Below are 18,184 nucleotides of genomic sequence, written 5' to 3'. Positions count from 1 at the left end.
GAGCAAATGCTAGCTGCTAATGGTAGCCACCACAGCTAGCTGCTGCTTCACAGTGCTTGTGTGATATGCCAACTCCATTTGGTAAAGACTGCAAATGACAATATCTTTGCGTTTTGGACTAACTTTAAAATATTCCCATGCTTTTGAAGACCTAGGGCGAGATGTTTTCGTTTGGGGGCTTCGTGCGCAATCCTGTGAGGAGGAGGTGGTAGCCGTTTCAGTCTCCATTGTGTTTGAAGTGCGATTGCGAACTGCTTGTTGCTTTGGGTGACCCACGTGTGTGTAGCGACGCGTCGACGCGGAAATATGTCGTAGACGATATTTTGAAGTCGACGCGTCGACATCGTCGACGCAGCACTAGTTGTCATCCACATGTTTATGAAGTTTTCATATTAAAGATTTAATTTAATAAACAAAGTCAGGATAAAGTATGGTCATTTTTTGTTTTGGCTCTCGTAAAGTTGGTCAAATGTCACTTACTTCCCTCTGGTTCTCACCCCTCAATATGTACTCCCACATGGACAGTGTATACAATTATGCATTGATTTGGGGTTCAAAGGGCTCATGATTCAGTGTTATACTACATAGGAAAGGACATGCGATTTTTCAATAAAGAATCTGCTGAAAATTCTAAATAATCGTCATATAAAATTAAAAAATCCTATAAAAAGAGGTGTGTACCAGAGATGTTCACAAGTCTTTTTTTGCAAGTCCAAGTCAAGTCTCAAGTCTTTGGTCACGAGTCCAAGTCAAGTCTCAAGTCTTTGTGGGGTGAGACTTGATCAAGTCTCAAGTCTTTGGTCACGAGTCCAAGTCAAGTCTCAAGTCTCTAAAAAATAAAAGTCTCATGTCTCTTCTGGTTGTAATAAGCCTTCTATTGTCTGCTGCTATCCAGTCTGTTAAGAATACTGCACAGCTATATCTAAGAAATTCAAAGCATTTACTGTATTATTATCACTCATATCTATTAGCATACAGTATCAGTACTGATTAGTTGTTTGTTATATGATCACTTTAAACAGGCTATTGCAATGCAATATGAGGAAAAACATCACACTTTAGCTAAATGCAAACAACTTATAAGCAAAACACTTCAGAATCAGAAATCAGTATCACAAATACTTTATTAATCCCCCGCAGGAAAATAACAATGGCAATCTATTGAGTGGCTGGTAACATTTCAACATTCACTAGGCTAGCCATTTGGCCAGTGGACAAAAATGTTAAAATTTGACCTCTGCAACCGTATTGTTTAATTACACTGGGTCTCTTTACATCTTTTAAGTCTACTATAAATAAACATATTCCTCTATCCTCTCACTCAAACCCAGTGTAATGGTAACCTGATAAACCTGTAACATTAACGTTACGTGGTCAACAATAAACCTGTAACCTGCCTATAAACCGACAGATGTATTTATGTATGTAACTATATTGTTCTACATTTAACGTTAGCCAGTAGATGGTGGCAGCGGAACGTAATGATTAACGTTACCGACCTTTTTTATGTCATGTCAAGAGTTGGATGTCAACGCCACTCAACGCAAACAAGTGTGACAACCAAACATTCACTCATCTTTTCAAATATTCAGTTACAAAACAAGCTAAGTTAACATTACATAGCTGATGCTGAGCTAAACATGTTTGCTAACCGTCCATATGCGTTAATGTGACTGACCTCTCCGGGTGAGTTTTCAAGTGCCTGATGAAATTTGACGTTGTTGCACCAGTATCCTTGATTTTAATATTGCAGACTTTGCAGTGAACGCTCCTTTTGTTGGTGCCGCCGGCGTTTTGTTCGAAGTTTTTATAATTGAACCTAATTACAAGCGGTACAGCTGCAGGTGTGCCGCCGGTCGCCATGGTGTTACCATGATGTTAATGTTAAATGTGGGGTAGGTAAGTTTGAGAAACCGGCTCGAGATACACTTTTGTTATATTCCATGGAATGCTCTTAACATCCCGATAGCCGGCCCGGCTAAAGTAACTGGATTTCCTACCTGCCTGTCAGCCTCCCATCGGGGCACAAACTTATCTCGTGCCCTCATTGGTCATGTGCGCGTTCGTGTGTGTTGGAGGAGGGGCTCTGTGAGGAAGTGGCAGATTTTCTCCGGTTGTGTATTTTCAAATTCTAGCGATCTCGAGCCGGTTTCTCAAACTTACCTACCCCGCCTTTAATACGCCAAAAATAGAAAACACAATGATTGTTCACGAGTCCCAAAACACGAGTCCAAGTCGAGTCCGAAGTCTTTTGAGCAGGAGTCCAAGTCAAGTCTGAAGTCTCTGTGTGTGCGACTTAAGTGCGACTCGAGTCCGAGTCACAAACTCGAGTCCCCATCTCTGGTGTGTACTCTTCCAGTGTTGTACAAGAATGTTACATTGATATTAAGTCATTGGGTCACATGACGTGAAAGCCACTGAAAGGAAATTAGACTTTTCAATAGAGAAACTGCTTACATTTCTCAACAGTAATCAAGTCATCGGGTCACAAGACATTGAATCTATTAAAGGTCTCATGTCATGCTTTTCCAGTTATTACCCAGGTTTTTACCCAGGTTTTTATGCATGTAAACGGTCTGCAAAGTCACAAACCCTCAAAGTACACCCTGTCGCGAGTAAAACTCTAACACAGAAAATACCTGTCTATGCTGCCCCAGAACGCCTCGTTGGAGATTTCTCTTTTTCTTCCTGGGTACAGTGACGTGCCCATACCCAAATGGACCAATCTGTGGAGCCGTTACGTTACGTCCGCGGAGCCGTTAGGTTAAGTCCGTGGATTGGACCACACACACTCAATCTTTTCTCAGCTGCAGCTCCGCCGATTTCTCCTCCCTGAGACGGCGGGACACGGCGAGGCTGTGAGTCGGTGTGTGAGCACATATACACACTCCAAGCCAGGCTGCGGGTGTGTGTATGTGTGTTCGGGCTGGTTTCGGGCTGGGTTTTGCTGTGTCTCGCTGTCTCGCTGACGGCCACTGGGCTCATAGGGAGGGGGGGGGCAGGAGCTCCAACAAGCTGTTTAGGACATAGTGAATACACATACTATACAGAGATGCTGTATGAGAAACCAATGTGATTTTTGGAAAATTGCACAATATAAATCTATTTTAGTATACCTCAACAATGGAATTATGATCAGTAGAAATGGCCATGAGATGGGACCTTTAAAGGAAATTCAAATATCCAACCAAAGACTAACTTCACTACTTCCACCTTTGAATTCCATGCCGTCACAGTAACCCATCCTATACAATTAACCATTGTTGTTCTCTACCGTCCACCAGGCACCTTGGGGGACTTCTTGGAGGAATTAGATAATCTCCTCTCACAAATCCCTGAAACTGGCCCTCCCGCTGTACTTCTCGGAGACTTCAACCTCCAGACAGGGAAGATATCTGAACCAACATCTCTGTTAACCACCTTTGCCTTCTCACTGTCTCCATCCCCACCAACTCATAAAGCTGGCAATGTCCTTGATCTCATATTCTCAAGGAACTGCACTACTAAAAAGTGATCGGAGGTGTGAAGTGGGTTTAACCAGGTGTGAACCCACTTCACACCTCCGATCACTTTTTCATTTCATTCTCTCTACCCCTTTCCAAACATAACAAACTAATCTCTTCTAAATCTGCACCTGTCCGCCGTAACCTCCGTTCCCTCTCCCCCTCTACCTTTGCCTCATCGGTGCTCTCAGCCCTCCCTTCCTCTGACTCGTTCCAACTTCTGCCTCCAAACTCTGCTGCAGAAACTCTCCTCTCTACTCTCTCATCCTCTCTGGACTCTCTCTGTCCTCTCACATCTCGGCAGACTCGTCAGTCCCCTCCTGCTCCCTGGCTAAATGACGCACTGCGTGCTAATAGAACCATCCTTCGGGCAGCAGAGCGGAAACGGTGGAAATCCAAACACCATGACGACCTCCTAACCTATCAGGCTCTCCTCTTTCTCTGCTTCGATCTCTCAGGCAAAAAGCACTTTCTTTCAAGATAAGATCCAATCTTCCTATTCCAATCCCAAAAAACTATTTTCCATCTTTTCCACCCTCTTGGACCCCCCCAAAGCCCCTTCCCCCTCCTCACTTCTGTCAAGCGACTTTGTTAACTACTTTGAAAAAAAGGTTGATGATATTCGCTCTTCTTTTTCTGACTCACCTTTACTCACTGCTGGGTCACCAGACCCTCCCTTCACCCACACACTAACCTCCTTCTCCCCTCTCTCTCCAAGTGAGGTTCTTACCCCCATTACCTCTGCCCGCCCTACCACCTGCCCTCTGGACCCTATCCCTTCAAACCTCCTTCAGACTCCTGATATTCTACCGTTTCTCACCCATGTCATCAACACTTCTGTTACGTTCCCTATTAGGCTAGGGGAACTAAAGGGAAGAAACACGACCAGATTGGTATTTGTATAATTATAAGTGATTTATTTTAAGTATCAGCGGTAAACAAAATGGAAGGCGTGTAGCCTGAACAAACAAAAGGGCCAAAAGGGCACAGGTTGACAAATAACCAAACAAAGGGAGGACTCTTAAAAAGGAGTCTGTGTACATACAAAGAAATAACCCTCACACTACATAAGGAACTAAACAAAACCTTGTGTTTGTGAATGTGTATCTATGTGTGTGTGTGTGTGTGTATGTGTGTCTATGTGTGTGTGTGTATGTGTCTATCTGTGTCTATGTGTGTGTATCTGTCTGTGTATCTATGTGTGTCTGTCTGTGTGTGTCTGTCAATGTGTGTGTGTATGTGTGTCTATGTATGTGTGTATGTGTCTATGTGTGTGTATGTGTCTGCGTGTGTGTGTGTGTGTGTGTGTGTGTGTGTGTGTGTATGTATGTATGTGTGTGTCTGTATGTGTATGTCTGTCTATGTGTGTGTGTGTGTGTGTGTGTGTGTGTGTGTGTATGTGTGTCTATGTATGTGTGTGTGTGTCTATCTGTGTCTATGTGTGTGTATCTGTGTGTGTGTATCTGTCTGTGTATCTATTTGTGTCTGTCTGTGTGTGTCTGTCAATGTGTGTGTGTATGTGTGTCTATGTATGTGTGTGTCTATGTGTGTGTATGTGTCTATGTGTGTGTATCTGTGTGTATGTGTCTGCGTGTGTGTGTGTGTGTGTATGTATGTGTGTGTCTGAATGTGTGTGTCTGTGTCTGTATGTGTGTGTGTATCTGTGTGTGTGTATGTGTCGGCATGTGTGTGTGTGTATGCCTGTGTTTGTGTATGTGTATCTATGTGTGTGCATGTGTGTGTGTGTGTGTATGTATGTGTGTCTGTTTGTATGTGTATATGTATGTGTATGTGTCTATGTATCTATATGTGTGTGTGTCTGTCTGTGTGTATGTGTGTGCATGTGTATTTAGAAGATAAACTATATTTTTTGATGATCTGTCACATACATTCAAAACAGTTATTATGCTGACTTACATGCCACAGCCTCAGAAACCTGGAGTCATCCTCATGCAGAAATCCAGGCAGGGAGGAGAGCAGCACGTCGGCTATGGACGTCACCTTGATCCTTGAGTGCGAAAATATATCTTTGTTTTACTTTGGATGCTTAACAGCATAGCCACACAACAATTTATATCACAAGGGCTCTTCCATGACTGAAGAGATTACCATTTTGAAGCAATTGAGGCGTCTGCGATCCCACCTGTATCTCATTAGCACAACAACAAGGTGCAATAACATTAACACTGCTGTTCCCTCCCCAAACACAAGTATCTTAATAATAAATCTAAATCTATCAGGCTGACCCCCCGCCCCCCAACACACACAGAAAATCCACTCTAGTATGATATTAAAACACCAAGAGGCTTAACCGACTCACCTGGAGGTCATAGGCGGTGAAGAGCTGAACTTCAGACACTTCGTCTTTGCGTGGCGCCTTCTTCCTGAACAAGCTCAACAGCATGCCGATCCAACTCCGCGTAAAAGTGGTTCTTCAGGTTGAGGTTCGTTATCCTGTGAAACTCTGCACAAATCTGCCAACATATAAAATGACTATTTAATTCAGAGTACAATGTATATGTGGACTGAAGGCAGCAGAGATAAACAGAAACATGACATGCTAAATCTGAGTAAACATGCCAAGTTATCAGTGACAAAGGCACACAAAATTATTATATAGTTGTAATATCTAAAATATTTTCACCTGTGACTCCATTGTCAAGGCAGGCCAGCGTTCCAGGGTCTCTCCAACAGGTAGCTCATCATTGATGATCTCATTGCGCTGCAGGGCAAAGGTAGTCTGCATTAACTTTGCATGGTTTTTATCTCTCATCTTAACACACACTAGCACCCCCCCCAACGCGGCGCACCTACAGTGTAAGCCACCACAGTTTCACTGCTGAGGCTCCACAAGCTCCCCCCTCCCCAAGCGCGTTATAGTTTCTCCACTGCAAGGCTTACTAGGTTGAAGAAGCCCTTTATCTGCCAGTTGCTTCAGTTTCAGCCTAAAGAGAAAAAACATTGAAGGTTAGCTGGGTTGCAAAGTTTTCACAAAATGATCAGAGAAACACTATTTTCGAGCATAAAATGGCGGCAGGCGGCGCGCTTTCTTCTTTTGTTACCGCATGGATGTCTGGGCATGTTTTATTAACTTAGAGGCATAGAGGATTTACGTTACTTTTATCCACTAACGTTGTGCCACAACCGTGCGTTCTGCATATTTTGTAAAAGCAAGCTAACTTGAAACCCATTGTAAAATGAATAGTCTAGTATTTCAAGTTAGCTTGCTTTTACAAACATGCAGAACGCACGGTTATGGTAATTGTAGTGGATGAAATGAACGTAAATCCTATATGCCTCTAAGTTAATAAAATATGACCATACATGCATGCAGTAACAAGAGAAGAAAAAAAACTCCCGCCATTTGCGGTTCGAATTTTCCAGAGAACTTTTGCAACACAAACGTTCCACTTTGAGATATAACTTAAAGCAATATAAAATACTGTCTTACAGGTTTAAATCATTTTTCAAGTGAGGCAGATATTAAATCTAGGCTAGCTAACAAGAGCTCAAATCAAACTAACACACCATGCGACACAAAGAGCATTAGATGCAGAAATGAATAACAAATCATTTAAATACTGTGCAAAGGCAAGACGTAACTTATGTTAGAAATTAAAATCAATGTTGATATTTAATTTGAATTAAAATCAATGTTGATATTTAATTTGAATTAAATACACTATTTAATTTAAATCAGTTTTATTCTGAAAAACCGGAAGTTCACTAACTATTAACTTAATACTTTTATTCTGAAAATTATTCATTTCCGGTTAGCATTAGCATGTGGTGAAATGCTGCATTTTCAGACCGTGAATCAAAGGTGAAATGACATGTGATGTTGTACACTGAGCACACTGGGTTTAGCACTCGTTTATTACCGCTGAATAACGTTTATTAGGAAATGTTTAAATAACCACAGACACCAGAATGATATAATTTAACAACAGAAAAAGGCAGAAATTGTATTGGACCCGCCCCCGACGACGCCGGCCAATAGGAGAAGACCTCCGATGACAACAGGAAGAGCAAGCCAAGGATTGACCTCTTTCTACCGGCTGACCTGGACTGACCGGGCGGATGAGGAGAGCGCCTCCACTCGCACATTTCATTTTGTACACCACCGCATCTTTTGTGTAATTAAATGCTGTTAACTTTTATAAGCTTCCCTTGACTCTTTTCAGTCTCTCCTGCCTTCGGGGTTATAGAATACACTAACACTTACCAGAGTATCGCGGTCAAATTCCGGCAGTGAGACTCGAGAGCACGGTGGGCAAACTTCTGGAAGTTTGAGTTATTTCATCCGAGAGGAGCTATAATGGCGGACTCAAATGAACGAACGCATGGGTGAGAGCAGTGAGGCACGTCGGGGGCGGAGCACCTACGTGATGACGTCAGACAGATTCAGTAAAAACATTTGAGTACAATCTCCAATATGACCCAAAGTGGATGAATACTGTATACACAATATTACAAATCAGTTCATAGTCATCAGAAAATGTGCGGTGAAATAACTTTTATAAATGTTTGGGTTAAAACAACCCATATTCTTCAAGAACCTATACTGTTCGGTCTTACAGTGAGCTGGACAACGCGATCTGAGGGACTTCATATTTAAAAATACTAAAAATAACATTTCAGGTAAGTCAAGAATCAGTAATCTTAGTCATTACTCACTACTTTAGTCACCAAAGGTGGAATCTATGGACATAAGCAGCAATAACAACTTAGTTTGGAGTTTAGCTACGTTTTTCTCTCGTGTTAGCTAGCTGATAAGACTCAAAACTGTTGATGAAATGATACCACCAGCACCAGAAGAGCTGAAACCCCTCCTTCAAGCAGTGAACACTCTGGTCATCTCCACAGCTGAGTGTGAACGTGGGTTTAGTCAGATGAACATTTTAACCACAACTAAAAGCTCCCTAGAGCAGGGGGGGCAAGGGTGCCCCCCCCCCCCCCCCCACTGTAGAGCCTTGCCCCCGCAGCTGCCCCCCTAACTTTTGTTTCCCTAAAACTGTACTAAAACAAACCTACACTATTTCCACAAGCTTCTCAAGCAACAAAACAAGCATTACATTAGTTCAAATTGAATCATTTTAAATATCATTTTAGGCCCGTTAAAAACGCAGCTACGGCCCTGCATTAAACTGCGGAGCGGCGTTCACACAGACCGCGACTCACACCGCTGCAGAGAGGGAGCGAGCTGTCCCAGCACCTATGGATCAGCTTCCCCTGGGAGCATTTCCCTTTCCACTAGTTTTGTTTTTACTAAGGACGAGAGCTTGAAACTAAATATTAATAAAACGCTGCCGTTTTAACGCGCTCTCCTAAAATAGTTTGAGAAAAAAGACTGAAATCAGTAGGAATATGGGAAACAGAGATAGAGAGCACACCAACCTATCTCTTCGTCAGAATGTACTCTCTGCGCTGTTTGGGGCGTTACGTTACAAAATACTACGCAGACAGCGTTAGCTGGGAGATCGATCACTTTGCTAAACTACGCGGTAGCCTACTATTAAATCCACGTAAACTACACATCACAGCCATGAGGCCAGATCAATGAAACCAGGATACATCCTTTACCGTAAAAACTGGATCCAAACACAGCTGCATGTGTGCGCTTGATCAATACTTTCTGATGTTATATTTATGATATGCTACATATTAGCTAGGCTACATGGCCCTAACGTGTAAAGTTATACAAGCATTTGTACCAGTGCTTTTCACAAGTAGACTCTTGCAGGCCAGATTATAGGAGTGATTCAACAACAACAAAAAGACATATCTGAGAAGTGATCAGGACGAACAGAAAGAGGAAAAGGAAAAGAGAGCTGAAGAGACCAGGAGGGTCAGAGCAGGAGGAAGAGGAGGAGATGAAGAGACCAGGAGGCTCAGAGCAGGAGGAAGAGGAGGAGATGAAGACATTAGTGAAGAAGAAGAAATATATGTGAGGAATAAAGATGAAGTATCTAAAAGAGGGCCAGAGGCAGGGATCAGGAGGCAGATGAAACTCCAGCTGGACCACATGGTATGTTCTTATTCTCCTTACATATTCCATTACAGCAGCACAATCTAGCAGCTCTTAGTATTGACTAATATTGATTGAAATGTGTTGCTGCACAGGTCACCTGTAGCTCTCTGAAGAGATGGGTGATGTCATTTGTGTACTTAATTATAATTAAGTACTTACAGTATGCAGAATTCTGGGTATTCTCTGAATCGGGTGCCTTTTGGGTCTTTATATCTTTGAAAAATGAAACCAAAATGTTTGGTCATAACATCTGGTAGTGGACTACTTACATTTCCCCACCTCAGGCACAAAATATAAATAATTACTAGGAATTTCCTTGAAAAAATGTAACAGGGTTGAAGTTTTTGACAAAAAGTAGGCATGACACCTTGTTTAGCTAAGATATGGCACCACTTGGAAGTCAAGGACATTACAAAATTGTAATATTTTGCAAAACTATTGTTTATTTTTGTAATAAACAATTATTTACTATTATTAATTCATACAACATAGTTGAAATGTTGAGTTTGTCAATCTTAATCTGAAATATAGGTAAGAGAAGAAACTGACACTTTTGTGATGTAATTCCCTCAATGCAGATCACACATGGACTGATCCATTATTTTAATAGGAGGGTAAATGGTATGGCGTGACGGGGTTGAAACAAACTGAAGGACAATATTGCAATTTCATAGATAATTCAAGTATTTTTTCAGAATTGATTTTTGATCAGTTAAAGTTGACAAACATGTGATTATATTAGCAGCAACATTTTGGGATAATTGGCCATTTTGATTTGTTTAATATTAAATTAATATGTAATAATGCTTAGTGAGGACATGCAAATATGTCTGTCTAAGACAACCAATTTTTTTTAAAACAAAATATATATTTAATTTTACATTGTAATGCAAAACAACCTGTTCCATTAATTCATTGCTTTAAAATACATTTTGTAGTTTCCTTTCATTTAAAATGGTTGAGGTAAGCTTGGGGGACTCAAAGGGCACCCGATTGTTTGTCTGAACACCTTGTTTCTCTTGTGCATTAAGAACACTTGTGTTAGGGCATGAATTAACAATAAATAGGTTATATACAGTATAACATACCACGTACTGTCCGCCCTCCTATGCCACCCTGGCATGACCTCTTGCCTCCCCTTTGCCCCCCCATGTAAAATGTTCTAGAACCGCCACTGCCCTAGAGGTAAAAAGCATGTCAGCCGTGCTTTTCATCAAGTGTGTTGGCCCTCCACTGAACAAGTTCAGACCAGAGGTATATGTCAAGACTTGGCTTCAAAGCCATTGCTTAGCTAACAATCCGAAAGCAAGAGCCAGAAAAATTGAGACCAAAAAACATGATTATGAAAATCTTTGGAAACTTCTATGTGATGGGGAGAGTGGAGTAGGCAGCCATTGACAACATTGGTCCTATTTTGTATTATCTGTATAATCTTTTAATATATTTTCATATTTTGTAAACAATTTCAATTTGCACTTAATGCCCTGTTAAAAAAAGTAACATTGGGAATGTTAACATAAAATATTTGTATTTGAACTGCAATAAAATGATGACGGATCAATATTTTTCAAAAAAATGTCCTCAAGTTTTTCATGAAGAATTTACATAATGATTTAATTAATTACGATACAAATGTAACCCTTTAGATACCAGTTTTGATCGTATACCAGTAACTGCTTTTTTGAAAAAATACACTATAATTCAATATTCTAAAAACTATTTTGACTTTATTATTAGTATAATCAGTTGATCCATCTGAATAATAAAGGAGGGACTGTTAACCTACAAGATTTGTACCATATACTTCCATTATAACCACATTTTTGTATCCCCTCCCCCCCTTTAAATTAAAGTGAAAAAAAGATTTTGCACTAATTGTCCTCTGCATTTGACCCTAAATGTCATGGCAGCCCGGGGACCGACTCCAATTCTGAGGTGCCTTGGTCAAGAGCAATGAAAGGAGTATCTGAACATCCATAACATGCATGTTGTTTTAGGAGTATAATAATTATCTTTATGCTGGTACGGAGCCCCCTAGGGGACATGGAGAAGAAGAAAAAAAATTTGAAAAAAAAAATGTTTTGCGAGATCTCGCAAAACCTTCGCGAGATCTCGCAATACTTTTCATTTAGTACTTCCTGGTCAGTTCGGCTGCTACGGCAACACAGAAACCACAACAATGGAGTGGTTCATCGATTTTACTTTGAGCTTGGCCTTAAATATAAAGATATAACATCAGTGCTTGGCAATAGGCACGGGTTTCACACATAGACTGTATATATAAAGGGTTTCACATAAGTGAAGACACCTCAAGAGAACACTCAGAGCGAGGGGACATGCACGTCCCTCTGAGCTGAGTTATTGACAGATTCGAATTTCGCGGATCAATAACTCATGAACATAACGTTGTAAAAATACAAACAACATGACTTTACAATCATAGCAAGTAGACAACGAGCTACAGAGTCGTTTTTATCAGAACAGTTCGATACGCGGCGTCATCCGAGCTAAACATCAAGAATTGGTCACAATCTGCAGCTACAAACTGCAACGGGGTTTTGCGAGATCTCGCAAAAGTATTGCGAGATCTCGCAAAGGGGTTTTGCGATATCTCGCAAAGGTTTTGCGAGATCTCGCAAAACATTTTATTTTTTTCAAAGATTTTGTTTTTTCTTCTCCATGTCCCCTAGGGGGCTCCATAGGTTGGTCTCCCACCCTCTGCGGGTTATCAGCACAAATTATGTCCCCATATGATAAAATCCACCATCCCCCCTGATTTTTTTTTTACAACTTGAGTACTGGTTGTAACGGAATACATGTAACGGCGTTACGTAATCAGAATACAAAAATGAAGTGTATTCAGCTGGCGTTAATTTAGAAAAACGAGTAATCTGATGACAGTTACTTTCGTAAACCTGAAGTGAATACATTTTGGAATACTTATTGGAATTATTGGTGGAAAAGTTTCCTCACAAAATGTAATATTCATTACCGGCAGAACTGTGTGCACACCAGGTGCACACTGCACAGCGCTACAGCATGTCTGTGAGCGAGAGAGAGATGCAGCGTGTCTGTGAGGCCCCGCCCCCGCACGCAGATGAGAGAGAGAGAGATCTCTTTTAAAATATAGGCCTATCGAAAGTTAGAAACATTAACATGCTTATTGTAGTTGTAAGTGCACTGTCTTGATGGAGAATATGTTTGGGCTGGACCTGTATTTTACAGGAAAGGAGTGAGCAGAGGGTAGAGTTGTCGATTCTTGTTCTGTTTGCTGTGACTATCTTCTTCACCCTCTCAGACTAGAGGTTTCTCAATACTCAAATTTCCCCTCCTCGACTCCTCGACTCCTTGACTCCTCCGGTAGTGACCCGGAAATGAATTTCAGCGCGCCATTTTGAAGGACATCTCATTTCTCTAAGGGTCCTTCTCAGGTCGATTATTTTAATTTCCTCGCTCCTCGGTATCACCGGAAGTTGATTTGTCTGCGCCATCTTGAGTACCGTCCCATGGCGCTTATTTCTGCCGGAGGAGCGACAATCGAGGAGCGATAATCGAGGAACCACCAGACCATCCTCCGATGAAATCCACAGATACTCGCTCCGCCCCCTTACTGTGTATCGCTCACTGATTGGACGATGCAGGGCATGCACTGATCTGATGCTTCTTGACATGAGAGCAGTTTCCCAGCGGAGTGAAGAAAATACATGAAACTCACGAGAGTCACTCCTCAGTCTATACTGTGTTTTGTTTCAATTAATGTATCATTTAGTTACAAATATGTGATATGTCTGAACAACAAAGTGGTCAAAAAATGTTTTATTCATTTTTTGGAAACATTTTCATGATCGCTTTTTTCGTTTATACATTTTAAGAATGGCGTTTATCTTTTTTGAGAATGAGTTCTTATTTTATTCAATGTATTTGGGTCTACAACAGATGATAGAAATGTTTATGTCAGTAAATGTGTACTAACAGAGGCGGGGGTGTTTGTGAAAAAATAAGGGGGACAGAGCTGGCTGCTGTCAGACGAACAGCTGTGCGGTGTCATCACAAACGGACGTCGCTTCACGTGACGCTCCGGAAGAAAGGACGTCCCATTGCTCTTAAAACTAATTTCCTGCTTCTCGTGGTTTCCTTGCGTCTCTCCATGCTTCCCTGGTGGGAGGGACTAAACTCAGGGAAACGACGCAAGTGAGGGACGCAAGGATTCCATTTAATCGACTTGAGAAGGACCCTAAATGCACATCGAGGATCGAGCGTCGAGGAGACTCTCTGGAGGAGCTATAACCGAGGATACACTGATGGGTCCTCCACGGCTCCTCCGCGGATGCATTTCCGGGAACGGTGGAGGCGTGACGCACGGCCGGATTTATCTCAGCCAATGACGGCCCGTCCACACAGCGGCGTGCGTTGACGCTTGCCGGCGGGCGTGTCTGACACTCGACCAACAACCAATCACATGAATCTCCCGCCCCTGAAACACAAGCAGCGGTTTGATTGGCTAGAGCTTGTACTGGCATATGATTCGATTGGCTGACGCTTCTGCCGAGGCGTCAAAAGTTGAACATTGCTCAACTTTTGCAGCGAGCCACGCCAGCAACGCTCCGCGTCGCTTCCCACGATGCAGTTCGGCTAAAAGTGACGTCACCCCATTCAAAGTGAATGGGCAGAAGCGTTGGAAGCTTCAACGCACGCCGCTGTGTGGACGGGCCGTGACAGCTCTGCATGCATCCCCTGGATAGTAGGCTTGTTTGAGACAAGCGAGACCTGCGCAGACCTGCGCAATTTCGATCAACGTCTTGCTCGTGCGTTGCATGATGGTTAGTCATTTTGTCCGACTTGCTCTGGAGGCTCGCCCACATGAGACGTTGAAATCTCGCGGGACAAAGACGCCCGCAGCCTTGAGAGCGAGGCGCGGCGAGGCGGCGCAGTTCCTCTCCACGGGCTGCGGAAGCGAAATGCTTGATGGGAAACGACTCGCTGATATCTCGAGCTGAGCGCTCATTGGTGGTTTTTACCACGTGCTGGTGATGAAACTCTCCAATTGGCTCGGCAAAAGTTTGTTGTTGTTTTGTGTCAGTTTTACGTCGCCACATCCATTCCCATTTTTCATCATTGTTCCACAATATTTATCATCATTAAATTAATATCCATATATTTTATACTATACTTGCACTGCTTACCGTTTTCATACTTTATATATCTTAGCATATTCATACACACTGTTCATACTGCTCACAGGCTGATATCTAGTGTATTCATACCCCTCACTGTTTATTCATCATTCAATTCATTCTATATTTTATTCTATAGATTGTGTACATTACTTTTCACTTCAGTGCTTGTTGCACCTGGTTAGAAGCTAAACTGCATTTCGTTGTCTCAGTACCTGTAATATGTGCAATAACAATAAAGTTGAATCTAATCTTGAGCAGGAACAAATGTATTTACTTAGTACATATCTGACATTAACGATTAAACACATGTGTGCATTCTTTATAAATGCAAACCGAGTCAAGCCGACTCCGGAGGTGGCGGTATTCCACCTTCAAGCTGTTTGCAATCCGCCAAAAAACCGAGAGAAGAAGAAGGCGAAGCCGACTCCGGGCTGTCCGCGTAACGGTACGTCCACACAGCAGCTTTTCAAAAATCTTGAAAATCTTGGAGCTGGGCGTGTCTGAAAGCTTGGGGATTTCGCGACCAACAACCAATCACATGAATCTCCCGCCCCCGACATACAAAGCAAAAAAACCCGGTTCTTCTCCACTATTTCTTTTAACATTTTGAACATTTATGAGATTAATGTCTATGGTGCTATTTTATGCTACATTCCATGCTGGCTAATGATACTGTCTATGCTTGCTAGCAACGAAGTAAACTAGCAACGAAGTAAACTGGATATAAAATCCCCAAACAAGTGAAAACCTACCAGTTTCACCCACTGCCTCTGCCACCTCCCTCCATGCCTCGCTCCTCCGGTTTGTATCCCGGTAAGTAAATAGGGACTGGTCATAAAGAACCGGGTGATTTGCTACCGCAATAACTAACTTCTCCTCCATTTTTGTGGAATATAGAAATGAACTGCGGGTCTGGTTCTCCCAGCTTGCACGCGGTTTGATTGGCTAGCGCTTGAACTGTCAGATTTGCATAAACGGATCTGATTGGCTGTCGCTTCCAGCTCAGCCTCAAAAGTTGAACATTGTTCAACTTTGGAATACTGAACATCCTGGAAATCCTGGAAATCTTCGCCTCGCCCCCCCACAATGCAGTTCGGCGACAAGCGAGGGAAAGTGACGTCATCCCCATTCAAAGTCAATGGGCGGAGACGCGCTGGAAGCGGTGGACAAATTGCCAAAAGCTGCTGTGTGTACGGGCCGTAACACAATCAGAGACTGGATATAGACCTCGCAGCTGTTCTCTCTGGAAACATCGCGACGCGATGAAAGCAGTTTCTAAAATAGTAGGCTTGTTTGAGACGCGTTGCGGCTCGCCTCGAAAGTAGACGAGAATAGCCGATCGCAGCCGGGGGAGGTCTCAAAAAGCTCGCCTGAACGGTACGTCCACACAGCAGCTTTTCAAAAATCTTGAAAATCTTGGAGCTGGGCGTGTCTGAAAGCTTGGGGATTTCGCGACCAACAACCAATCACATGAATCTCCCGCCCCCGACATACAAAGCAAAAAACCCCGGTTCTTCTCCACTATTTCTTTAAACATTTATGAGATTAATGTCTATGGTGCTATTTTATGCTACATTCCATGCTGGCTAATGATACTGTCTATGCTTGCTAGCAACGAAGTAAACTAGCAACGAAGTAAACTGGATATAAAATCCCCAAACAAGTGAAAACCTACCAGTTTCACCCACTGCCTCTGCCACCTCCCTCCATGCCTGGTTCCTCCGGTTTGTATCCCGGTAAGTAAATAGGGACTGGTCATAAAGAACCGGGTGATTTGCTACCGCAACTAACTTCTCCTCCATTTTTGTTAGGAATATAGAATGAACTGCGGTCTGGCTCTCCCAGCTTGCACGCGGTTTGATTGGCTAGCGCTTGAACTGTCAGATTTGCATAAACGGATCTGATTGGCTGTCGCTTCTAGCTCAGCCTCAAAAGTTGAACATTGTTCAACTTTGGAATCCTGAACATCCTGGAAATCCTGGAAATCTTCGCCTCGCCCCCCCACAATGCAGTTCGGCGACAAGCGAGGGAAAGTGACGTCATCCCCATTCAAAGTCAATGGGCGGAGACGAGCTGGAAGCGGTGGACAAATCGCCAAAAGCTGCTGTGTGGACGGGCCGTAATGAGAGTGCTCTCATACTTGTTTGATTCTGAAATTGTATATATTTATATAAATATATGTGTGTGTGTGTGTGTCCGCATCTGTAGCCTGTTATTGTCTCATTATACCGCACTGTCAATGAATCAAAGTAAATATATAAGTCATCATGAACACATCTGTCCATCAGACAGAGGGCTGCTGTGCCTCCTGTCATCATTAATGGACGTCTCTTTAAAATGACCGCTCAGAGGAGAGGAGTTCTCATTTATCTAATCGCCTGCTGCTTCCCCTCCTCTCTCCTCGGTTCCCCTCCTCAGTGCTCCGCTCGCATCTCCTGTGGGCGGGACTAAGTATCGAGGATAGGAGTTGAGGAGTGGAGTCGAGGAGAATTGAGAAACCTCTTTTCAGTTGCGCGCGCTACTAAAGAGACGCACTACCATGGAAACCAAAGAATGGTGTAGCTGTATTAAAGTCAGAGTGGAAACAGTCGTGTGTAAATCTGATTTAGTCAGAAATCGGGAGAAATGCGGGAGAAATATGGGAGGAAACTGCGAGAGGGCAATGAAATCGGGAGTCTCCCGCGAAAATCGGGAGGGTTGGCAAGTATGCCACCGGTACCGGCTGGGATTGTTGTTAGCTTCTGATGCGATGCGCAGAAGAAAAATCTGGCCCACCCTATTTTTTATAGGCCCATCTTAAAGTACATTTCGGCCTACGCTACTGCATAGTAGGTTATATAGTAATGGATCATGAATAATACAAATATCTAGGATCCACTCAAACTCTAATTAGTGTACAGAGTAGTTGTAGCTTGCTGCTGTTCTTTGTAATGTATTTTATTCTTGCTGAACCTGTGAACTTACATCCTCTTCACAGGTGATAATAAAGATAATAGAGTTTGTAATAATGACATAAATAAAAGTAATGTAATAAAAAATACACACACATTACTCAATATACATTTCTAAACACATTAACCATTTCCAGGTTATAAGACCTTTTGATGAATACCAGAACAAGCAGAAGGCTTCATTGTGCGCCATGTTTTTGTCTCTAGGAGTGTAAGGATTATTGAAGCCACTACTGACATTTGGTTTAAGTTTTGTTTTCTACAGAATCCAGATTACACTCCCATCAAATCTTTGTTACAATTCAGCACATGCTGACTTCATTTCCTGCATGAACACGCATTCATACAACACACCAGATTCAGTCACAGTTATGTGTGTAGGACTGTGTGTGTTTGAACATGGTCTGTATGTAATGCACACCCTTCACTTTGAATTGATAAATTATGACCAGGGAAAATGCCACTATCAGGAAGACAGGAGTTACAATAGCAACTTTAAAAGTGTTAGTCAGTATAACATAT

At 42.4% G+C, this 18,184-nt stretch overlaps 1 long non-coding RNA gene across 1 annotated transcript; it reads right to left on the bottom strand.

The window, feature by feature from the left end:
- Window positions 1-5,565: 5,565 nt before the first annotated feature.
- On the bottom strand, window positions 5,566-6,446 carry LOC117561639. The gene is made up of 3 exons (XR_004571414.1): window positions 6,405-6,446; window positions 6,148-6,225; window positions 5,566-5,977 (listed from the first exon to the last, which is right to left on the bottom strand). It is a non-coding gene; the product is annotated as an uncharacterized LOC117561639 (long non-coding RNA).
- Window positions 6,447-18,184: the final 11,738 nt, after the last annotated feature.

This window comes from Gymnodraco acuticeps, unplaced genomic scaffold (genome assembly GCF_902827175.1).
Source record: "Gymnodraco acuticeps unplaced genomic scaffold, fGymAcu1.1, whole genome shotgun sequence".
In the NCBI taxonomy this organism is placed as follows: domain Eukaryota; kingdom Metazoa; phylum Chordata; class Actinopteri; order Perciformes; family Bathydraconidae; genus Gymnodraco; species Gymnodraco acuticeps.
The sequence above is the reverse complement of the archived record's forward strand: the minus strand, read 5'-3'. Positions and strand labels throughout refer to the sequence as shown.